At 35.4% G+C, this 11509-nt stretch overlaps 1 long non-coding RNA gene and 1 pseudogene across 1 annotated transcript; both read left to right on the top strand.

The window, feature by feature from the left end:
- The first annotated feature begins 251 nt into the window (after window positions 1–251).
- Window positions 252–8892, top strand: LOC112779198 (tripeptidyl-peptidase 2-like; annotated as a pseudogene).
- Window positions 8893–8995: 103 nt separating this feature from the next.
- LOC114924071 (uncharacterized) lies at window positions 8996–10136 on the top strand. Its single transcript, XR_003816016.2, has 4 exons — window positions 8996–9076; window positions 9212–9292; window positions 9734–9807; window positions 10052–10136. It is a non-coding gene; the product is annotated as an uncharacterized lncRNA (long non-coding RNA).
- Window positions 10137–11509: the final 1373 nt, after the last annotated feature.

Genomic DNA, 11509 nt, shown 5'->3' with positions numbered 1-11509 from the left:
TTGTGAAGGTCAGGAACTTAAAAGTATTTTTCAATGGTCAGGGATAAAAATGTCCGCGAGACAAAAGGTCAGGGACCTATTTGTCATTTTCTCCAAAATTTATGTATGCACCAAAACTCAACAATTGGAACACAATGAAAAACCAGTATGACCAGCTACCTCAGCTACTCATACATAATTTATATACTATCTCACAAGGATTTCATTTTCACTCATATTTTTCAACTTAGAATTTTTTGTATCACTACATTATAAACATCCTCTATAATTGGTTAATCAGACTTCCCTCCATCAACAACAATGCAAAGACATATATAGCTAGTGTTCTTGTAGCTCATCACACTTCAGAATTCACAAACAGCGGTTATTTATTTCTCATATAAATGATCATATTTGTAAGAAGATTAAAAAGATGAAAGCACAGACCACTCAAACCCCATCCATCTATCCAAACAGCACTACTCCTTAATAAAGGCTTAAACCCTCCGCCCCAAAGGCAAAAGTCTCCACTCTCCACCACTCTCCTCACATACAAAATTACCAAAACACCATCCACGTTATGCATATCCAACACGCAATTTCATGCAGATTCCCGAAATTGCCCTCTAAGCCACCTTTGCACGCACCAACACTATTCCCTTTCCCTCCTTCTCCGTTAATCTCTCTCTTTACTCTTCATAATCATCATCCAACAAGTCACACTCACATTTCCTCAATCATCAATAGTAGAAGAACCCATTACTGGGTTGTTCACAAGGCAATGCCTTGTTCTTCTTCCTTAACCTCCTGCTGTGCCAGTGGTGACAGCAGCAGCAACATCAACAGCGAAAACCACGATAACAACAACACCAACGGTGCTACTCCTCGAAACTTGAAGCTGACCCAATCAACGTTCTTGTCTTCACTGATGCCAAAGACAGAGATTGGCGTCGACCGTTTCCTCCATGCTTACCCGAGCTACGATGGCCGTGGTGCACTCATCGCTATCTTCGGTACTACTTCCTCCTTCACCTAAAGCTCTCAACTTTACCTTTTACTTTGTTGTTTTTGGACTTGGGTTGGTGCTGGTTTTGCAATTTGAGTAGTGGATAAGTGGGATCGCTGAGGATATAGGTTTTACTGTGGCCCAGAATTTTGATGTTGAAAAGCTTTGCATAATAATTGAAAAGTTAGTATATTTGAGCTGCATAAAATTGAAAACTTGAAAGTCGTTTCGGGGGATGGATTAATCGATTGGAATTTGAATGTTAAATCATACACATCTTGTTTTGCTTGTTGTTGAATATTTGATCAAAGTTGTTCAGTTGGTTCCTCTGCAATGGCTTGTTAAGATGGTTGTGGTCTGTGGAGACTGGAAACTGGAGATTAAATTATGCGATAGAAAAAAATTGCACAAAATTATGATCATGCGGATGAACCTGTAAACTGTCTCGGATGTAAAAAATATACGAGAATGAATGAATCAATAGGGGAATGAAAGTAATGTTTAATTTAGTTACATTGAGTGAGGCTATATTTCTCCTTTTTGAAATGTTAATTCAATTCATTGCCAAATTATTTTGGTCAAGTAATCGACATGGTATCAGGGTTATATAAGAATAAAGTTCTGAAATTTTAGATAGTATATTGACTTTAGGTCAGTTTTTCTTCTTGTAGGGTTGCATAATGTAATGGATTATCTAGTTCTTTAGAGATTTTAGTTTCTTGAACAATATGAGTGATTACTGGTGAGTTTCTTATTTCTTGACAACATCTCATTGGTTGGGATATTTACAGCATTAGATATGCAAGCATATCTAAGTTTTTCTCATTCCTAGCCCTGTTTTTCCTTCTTGTGTGGTTGCAAATTGCAATTGTTAAATCGTTACCACATTTAGTTCTGTCATGGCTTAAAGTCCACCTTATTTGTATCCTGAATTCCTGATAGGTATTATACAATTATTCCTCTACTGAGATTGGTATTGCCATTACTGGTTCTGTGATTAGTGTCATTACTCACTTCATTTTGTTTCAGATTCTGGTGTAGACCCAGCTGCTGCTGGATTACAGGTTACCTCTGATGGGAAACCAAAAATCCTTGATGTTCTTGATTGGTAATAGGAACTGCTTGATGTTTGATATTTATATCATATAATACGTATAATGTTTACTGATTTAATGATAAATATGTCATAACCTTTTCTGTCTTCAGCACTGGGAGTGGAGATGTTGATACCTCAAAGGTGGTGAAGGCTGATGCTGATGGTTGTATTTCTGGAGCATCAGGTTTGTTCTAGGGATTAAAATGGTATCCAGACATTCTTTAATATTGTAGTAGTTGCAATGAGCAAATAACTTTGGGATATTGGATCAACACAACTTCAGACTGTTCATGCACAGATCAATCTAAAATTCCTCGTGAAAGGCACATCCAATTATAATTCTGGGTTTTTCACACTTATTTCTAATGCAAAAAAATAAAATAAAAAGAGAAAAGAAACGAAAAGAAAAACGGATGGCTAAAATAAACTTAAAGTAGCTGCACCAAGTGAATTCTCTCTCTCTCTCTCTCTCTCTCTCTCTCTCTCTCTCTCTCTCTAGTTGAAGAATGTATACATTAAACTTGAAGCTTTTGTCTTTACTGGTATGTTCATGCAAAATTTATATAGGGACATCTTTGGTTATCAATGATTCGTGGAAAAATCCTTCTGGTCAATGGCATGTGGGTTATAAATTTGTTTATGAGCTCTTTACAGAAAAGTTGACTTCTCGTTTGAAGGTAGAATATTAATCTACTCAATAATTACTCTTTGAGCTTCATAACTACAACTAATAGATCTATAATCCCCATTTCTCCTAAAATGTTCATTGGCAGAAGGAAAGAAGGAAAAAGTGGGACAAGAAAAACCAGGAGGAAATTGCTAACGCTGTAAAACAACTTGATGATTTTGATCAGGTTTAATCGAAATTTGCTTCATTCTTATATATGCTAACATCATTTCAGATTTGATAATAATATTTTTGCTTAGTAGGCATTAGGCATCACATATTACAAAGGCAACCTGCTGCAAGTGTTCTGTTAGTAAATTAAAACACTTATTTTCTTAGTATTCTGTTTTGTACACATGGCTGCCTCTTTTTTTTTGGGATGAAGTTGCAAGAGTTTCTTCTAATTTTGTGCACAGCTAATTATCTCTAAACCTTCTGTTGATATCAGTTGTGTCTCTGCATTCTATTATATCTTCTAATTCAAATCACTAAAAATATGACATGTTATTTTAGCAACATGTCAAGATAGAAGATGCTGAACTTACAAAGGCTCGTGAAGATCTCCAAAATAGGCTTGATCTTCTGAGAAAACAATCTGAGGTGGGTGCCAAACATGTTACTTTGTGTTCTTCTTGTTTAATTGCCCACTATTTTCTTAGCATATACTCAATTGATTTTCATACAAAAGGCAAAAATGTTCTGTGTTTCAGAGCTATGATGATAAAGGGCCTGTCATAGATGTTGTTGTCTGGCATGATGGAGAGGTTTGGAGGGTTGCTCTTGACACACAAATATTGAGGATGATCCAGAATGTGGAAGCTTGCTAACTTTGTACCTTAACTAATTACAGTACATTTGGTTGCTAGTGTTTTTGTTCATCTTAACTTTTTGTCTAGTTGATTGCTTGCTTGCAAAAACATCTCATGCAATTGGCTGATGCTCATCTGTTTACAATGATTTTCTACTTAAAAATTCTCTGTGCTATTTCACTTCTCAAATTGATTAACCTTATGCTTTGTTAATCATGATATCCTGTTGAGTTATTTCATTTATGAATTTTGTTTCTTGTGTTAGTCATACTTCAAAAGAATGTCCCATCCCTCTTATTATCTCTTCTGCTTTCTGTCACAAGTTATGCCATAAAAAATAATACAAATGAAGGAAACTATTATTTTATACAAAAGCAGCAGCCCACTAATTAAGCAAGAAGATCAGGGGTAACCCAGCTTTATTGTAGATGAGATGTTTTTGAATTAAATGGTCAATTGGGACTAGAAATTAATGTGGTTTGGCTGTTGAACCAATTACCATTTTAGCTCTTATCAGTAAGGTGGGTATTAAAATTTCAAATGTTCCGAATGCCAACAAGTTATTATGTCCTATTTTTCAGGATTGACAGGAAGTATGGTGTCTTCAGCAAATTAGATGCGTGTACATTTGTTGTGAATGTCTATAATGATGGAAAAGTTGTAAGTATTGTAACAGATAGCTCCCCTCATGGTACCCATGTTGCTGGTATAGCTGCTGCTTTCCACCCAGAGGTACAGATGTCATTTTATCCATATAGTGCAATTCATATGCTAAATACCGTAAATTATGATATATAGTATATTGGTTAGGAACCCTTGTTGAATGGAGTTGCACCTGGAGCTCAACTAATATCTTGTAAAATCGGGGACTCTCGCTTAGGTTCTATGGAAACTGGAACTGGTTTGACTCGGGCATTAATAGCTGCTGTGGAGGTTTGTCAAACGCTTTTCCCTCATTATCTGATTATACTGGATATTTGAACAATTGAAACAGATTTGTCCTTGTTATTTGTGTTTGACAACTAATTTTGTGGTTGTATTTCTATTGCTTGCTATAAATAACACATTAAAGCAAGGCCACTGTCAATTTATTTTGCAGCATAAATGTGATCTTATCACATGAGTTATGGTGAGCCAACATTGCTGCCAGACTATGGACGCTTTGTCGACCTTGTGAATGAAGTATCTTCTGAGACTTTGATTTTAACTTGCCTGTTGTATCTTTCTGCTGATATTTTCCATCCTCTAAGCTGTGGATATTCTGAATCATTTACATCTAGGCTGTAAACAAGCACCGTCTGATATTTGTTAGCAGTGCTGGTAATAGTGGGCCAGCATTGAACACAGTCGGTGCTCCTGGTGGTACATCTTCAAGTATCATTGGTGTTGGTGCTTATGTTTCTCCTGCTATGGCTGCTGGTGCTCATTCTGTTGTTGAATCTCCATCCGAGGGAATTGAATACACTTGGTATATTTATTCCGGAAATTTTCTAATTGAATGACTTCCTATACCGTTTTCTTTTTAATTAACTTAGTTCTTTTGGCTTTGTATCATTGGATGATTGATGGAAACAATTTTCAGGTCTAGTCGAGGACCAACAACTGATGGAGACCTTGGTGTCTGTATAAGTGCTCCTGGTGCTGCTGTTGCTCCAGTTCCTATGTGGACACTTCAACGGCGCATGCTCATGAATGGGACATCAATGGCATCACCATCAGCCTGTGGGGGAATTGCATTGCTCATTAGTGCAATGAAGGTTCAAGCATTGGAAATATTATTTAAATTGTATAATTGATTTTTATACTTTGCTCATTTATCTATAATTCTGATGTGTATGATCTGCATGTAGGCTGAGGGAATTAATGTGAGTCCATATAGTGTGAGGAAGGCCCTGGAGAATACATCTGTTCCTATAGGCAATTCACCTGAGGATAAATTATCCACTGGGCAAGGGCTTATGCAAGTTGACAAGTTCGATATGTTTCCTTGTCTTCTCTTTTATGGAAAATTTAGTATATAGTATTTTATAAGATTTGGCATTGATCTAAATCAAATACTGAATGACAGGTGTTATGAATATATTAAGCAATGTCACAATATTCCATGTGTTTGGTATCAAGTAAACATCAAGCAATCTGGAAAAACAAGTGAGTTAACATTCTTTTTGTAAATATATTCGGAGAAGGCAATAGATGTGCTGATTGCCTGGCGTGTAAAAGTTTAGAATTAGATACAGGGTTCCACTTTTGGGATAGTCCTCCAAAAGAGGTAGTAGCTTTTTTGTCTGATGATAAACAAGGGGTAGCCTTGCCCCGCTTAGTTTGTAACTAGGTCTCTCTTTTTCTGGTTTTTTACCCCGTTTCTAACCCAAAAAAAAAAAAAAGAAATATTCTCTCCTGAGCATATCACCTTTCTTCCCTATATGAGAAACAAGAGAAGGGAACTCAATATCTTTTAACTTCCCTTATGCATTTATTTGTGCTTGTTCAAATGGTGCTGCATGTTTTGTACTTATAAATAACTAACTCATTCGGGGGAAGTGTTTCTGATATTCTGTTATTTATTAAGAGTTATAATGCTCATGATAAGACACAAGTAAAAACTGGAAGTTAGAGAAAAGAATATTGGCTTTACAACAATGATGAAGATTTTTGTTAATTGAAATATTAATTCAATGGACACAAGGGAAAACTTAAGAAAAATTTTTAGTGTGGCGAAAGACAAGGAATATCACCATTCTCCTATGTGAATAGAATTGCAGCATTTGCAGGAAAACTGTTGATTAGTGAAAAGTAAATTCAGTTATTAATGAATTCTAACCTATCACTAGAATCATATTCAAATGCTGCTGCACCTATAGACTATAGTGAAATTCTAACTAAAGGCATGTATCGAAGCTCAAAAATTATATTCCTTCATATGATTGCTGATTGCAGATCCTTCTTCACGGGGCATCTACCTGAGGGAGGCTAGTGCTTTCCAACAATCTACTGAGGTGAGAGCATAATCAGCTTGTTGTCCATTGATGATCAAAGCATATCTTTAGGTCAGATATTTGAAAACTGTGATGTGAAAATGGATTAAAGATTGGAATGTGGGAAAACTAATAAATGATGGGTGATGACTGTGCATTTTCTAATTCTAATAAACTCTTGGATGAAATAACAAAAAAATGTTGAATTCATGAACAATATTAGTGTACCTTCTGAGGTGATAAAAGGACAAGAGTAGTGTTTGCTTAGATTTAGTTTGTTAACAGAAATTGTTGATGAGGCATGTAATGAAACTTGATAACAGTCTCACAATTGTTCTTTTGCTGGTGTAATTGCTGATAAGTGCAATGTTGTTTGCCAAATCTATTCACAGTTTGTTCTAAGTTAATTGTAAATTTTAGTTTGTGTCAATGGCAATTTACTTTATGACTTGTATTTACAGTGGACAGTGGAAGTTGATCCAAAATTTCATGAAGATGCCAACAAAATTGAAGAATTGGCTGTGTTTGAGGAGCACATTGAATTACATTCTACAGATAGCTCAGTTGTGAAAGCCCCTGATTATCTACTGCTCACTCATAATGGTCGTACCTTCAAGTTAGTCAGTGTTCCTTCACCGTTATGTTTTCAGTTTTAGGGTACATGGCCATTTATTTAAAATGCAAGTGTTGCTCATGAGATCATCTTTTCTGGGGAATTTTTTTTTCTTTGTTTTCCTGATATCATAGTGTTGTTCTTGAACTATTATTAGGTCACATGAACATTTGATTTAGGGGGTCAGAAATGACATAATTATTTGGTGAAAAGAACTGGGTTCTCTATGCTACTTTGATATATCATCCGTAAAATTGTCTTATTAATATCTCCAACTTCCGCATCCATCACCCTTAAACTATTCTGCTTAAATGCAGTTATTCCATCAACACTTTATGCTTCTTAATTTTTATTTTTCAACTAAGTTTCTGTCTGATGACACTTTTCAGTTTTGCTTTATTAGTAACTTACAAGTTATCTTCTACTTTCAGCGTAATTGTTGATCCTACTAATTTAGCTGATGGTCTGCATTATTATGAGGTCTACGGTATTGACTGCAAAGCACCATGGCGCGGTCCTCTTTTCAGAATTCCAGTTACTATAACCAAGCCTGTGGCTGTTACTAATAGACCTCCACAAGTTTCATTTTCAAAGATGTTATTCCAGTCAGGTGTGCTTTAGTCAATTAAGTTTATTTCTATGCTTCTTTCTGCTGGTGACTTAATGGTTTTCAATTTTGAGATTATGTATAATGCATTGAGATCATGTTGTGTAGGCTGTTTCCCAGTTGTCTTTTATTTTCTCTAATAAAGAAAGTGTTATTGGACACCTTACTTTGTTTGAAATTGTTTTATCATATGCATTTGTCATTCTGGTCGAGTTTCTGTTCTCTAGTTGTCTTAAAGCATAATTGTGTTAAAATTTTTGCTTCGTTAGGCCATGTAGAAAGGAATATATAGAAGTGCCACATGGTGCATCTTGGGTTGAGGAACCATGAACACAGCAAGTTTGATACAACGAGAAGATTTTCGTGGATGCTGTTCAGGTACAACTTGCAGCTCGAAACTGTAAAGATTTGTCTGGACCATTTCTTTGACATGCTTGCTGTGTCCAGATATGTCCATTGCATAGACCGTTGACATGGAGGAGTGTGATGACTTTTTCTTCCCCTGCTGCCAAAAGCTTCGCCTTCAAGGTTGTAGGTGGTCAAACATTGGAACTAGTCATAGCTCAGTTTTGGTCAAGTGGCATAGGGAGTCAAGAGACTACAAGTGTGGATCTGAAGGTGATACAATCATATTTGTATGAAGAATTATTTTCTGTGTCCAAAGTTTTGGATAAATCTTCCTTTCTCTTCCCATCTCCCCCCTCCTCTTTTCTCTTCAAATTAAGCTGGATCTCTCGGTTTTTTGAATTGGCCAAGCCACTAACCCACATTATGTAGTCAAAAGATACAATCTTGCTAATTTTAATAAAATTCTAGGTTATGTTTCATGGTGTAAAAGTCAACCAAGAGGAAATTGTACTTGATGGGAGTGAAGCACCAGTTAGAATTAATGCTGAAGCATTACTGGCATCTGAGAGACTTGCACCTTTAGCAATACTAAACAAGGTTTCCTTGTAAAGTTTGTTTCCTTCTTGTTCTGTACCATTGTGCTTGTGATTTGACAGTAAAGAGGTTAACTTTTCTCCTAATTTGTTGAACTTACAGATAAGGATCCCTTATAGACCAACAGATGCTAAGATTAGTGCATTACGACTGATCGTGACAACTTCCTCTGGAAAGCAGATACTTGCACGACACTAATGAGTACTCCATTACTGTTTCATTATATTGAATGTTTAGATTGTCTTTTCTTTTATTCTGATGTTTCAGATACAAGATCAATTGGAAGATGGAGCTGAAGTAAACCTCAAATTCCAGTCCTGAATGACAGATATATGACACTAAATTTGAGTCTCAATTTTATATGATTTCTGATTCAAATAAGGTATTATAATTTCATCCTAGAGATGAGAAGTAACTGAGTAAGGGGTGTTGATTGTTTTTCATTCAGAAACCATTTGTCATGTGCAAAATAAGCTTATTTGCAATTAATTTTCATTTTTGCAAATTCTGATCATAGCGTGTATATTCAAGTGGAGATGCCTACCCGAACTCCCAAAAAACTTCCCAAGGGAGAATACAATGTAAGGCTATATGTGAGGTACGATTCTTTCTGCTCATGTATATTTGATGATCACCCATCCTTGTTTTCTCTATGTTGTTCTTGTTGATAATCTTTGAAGTAGACGTCTAATTTCACCATAAGACTGGCTAAAGATAAAAGATTGCCAAATATTTTTATGAAGGGTCTATCTAGTGTAGGACTCAGCACCCCGTCTTGCGCCTAAGATTGGGCATTTGAAGAGTTGAAATTTACAAAACTATACATCTATCTTGCATGTTTGAAATCAATTTTGCGAATTTTCATAAATAAACTAACTTATGTTGTTTTTGGACTTGAAACCTTGATTTAGTTAGTAATTCCTGCAATAAGAAAACTGGAATTCTTTTGTAAGTTGAATGTTGCTAGGCTTTTCATAAGACGGACACATGAAGGTGCATCAAACGTGATCCTATACTCATGATGTATTTTTTTCCCCAGGCATGAGAACTTGCAGATTTTAGAGAAGATGAAGCAATTGGTGTTATTCATCGGAGCGAAATTTTGAAGATAAGGTAGTTCACTAGTTTGTCATAATTCTTAGAGACAATCTTATGTTATACCAACATTGATATCTTTAGTGTTTACTACAATTGCATTTGTCATTACATGACGGTAAGTTTTTTTAATGGATTTCAAGTGTTTCTCTGGCTATGGGCTACTCAATGCACAAAGTTTTTTTACTGTGCAACTTCCCGAAATATGTGGTTTACAATATGATTACAAATAGAATCCTGAAGTTATATATATATTTTCCAGGATGTTATCCGACTACCCTTTTTCTCCCAACCTGATGGTCCACTTATAGGAAATGGTTCCTTAGTTCAACATTAGTTCCAGGTATTTTTGGTTATAGTCCTATGCTTCTGATTTTAGCTCTTGTGTTGTGTAATGCTTATTGTCATATGAAAAAGATTTTATTGGTCCACCCATTGGACAAATCCCAGGTATTGTATTTTGTTATTAGGTATTCGTTGGTATTGACAGTAGTAAAACATTTAAGATTTCAAAAATCTCTGACTGTATAGTGAGCAATACATATGGAAACTATCGTTCTGGCTCGGGGAGAAGATCCGAGACTTCCTTGTATCATGTTCTTTATAGTTCCTCAAATAAGGTTAACTAGCTCCGACTCTGCTGATGTACTCTTATTTGGTGTAATTAATCTACTTCGTTTTCCTATACTTGTGAAAGATTGAAGAAGAAAAGGGGGAAAAGTTCTTCCCTAGCTTCCAAGAAGACAGTTTCTGAACGTTTAGAGAAGAGGTATGTGAATCAAATAGTTCAGCAGAAGTGCTTCCTTATTTTTAATCCTATCATGTATTTCACACATTTTTGGGCATTACTAGCATGCTACTTTGGCATTTGTCTTTACTTAAGCATGTTAGGTGTACCAATTAACAAAGAAAAATAGAAATTTTGTGATAGTTTAGACTTAGATTATTTGATTGTTTTCTGGTTCAATTTGCTTTTGGTGTTTTGTTCGTTTTATATGCTTTGTAGGACTCATGAGACCTTTTGTACTTTCCTATTCTCTCTTAGAATACTTTTATTTATCATAACTTTTTAGTATTATTAATAGAACGATAGATTTGGTTGAAATGGAAGAGTGGTATTTACCCCTGTTTATGTCCATCACAATTAAAAATAGCCTACTGCCTGTATTGTAGCAAGCATGTGAACACTTTGGAGTTCAGAGGGTTTACCTTTTCATCTGTGTCTGAAATCTCTTTAAAACATTCCCTTAGTTCTTATTTTTCACGATATAGATATAGTAGATTCCATATTGTATTTCTTCGGTCCTACTGTACTTTATGTTTGCTTGACTTGTCCACCAGGTAAGAGATGCAAAAATGAAAGTTCTTGGAGGCCTAAAACAAGAAAATGATGAAGAGCTTTTGGAATGGAAGAAGTTGTCTGACTCTCTCAAAGTGAGCATTGAATTTTATTTGAACTTTCACTTTTTGGTAGTTGCTGGCTTCATTGATTTCTTTTATAAGTTTCAATTCATTTGATCATCTTTTGCAAGATTACTGATGTATTTTGTTTTATGTTAATAAGAAATTATATACACTTGTTGTTCTCTGCATTCTAGATTAAAATGGAATGATACAAAATTTATCATGTTTTCTTGCAGTCTGAATACCCAAAGTACACTCCATTGCTTGCAAAGATTTTGGAAGGTTTAGTTTCGAGGAGTAATATCAAAGATAAACT

The sequence above is a fragment of the Arachis hypogaea genome, chromosome 19 (assembly GCF_003086295.3).
Source record: "Arachis hypogaea cultivar Tifrunner chromosome 19, arahy.Tifrunner.gnm2.J5K5, whole genome shotgun sequence".
Taxonomy (NCBI): Eukaryota; Viridiplantae; Streptophyta; class Magnoliopsida; order Fabales; family Fabaceae; genus Arachis; species Arachis hypogaea.
The sequence above is the reverse complement of the archived record's forward strand: the minus strand, read 5'-3'. Positions and strand labels throughout refer to the sequence as shown.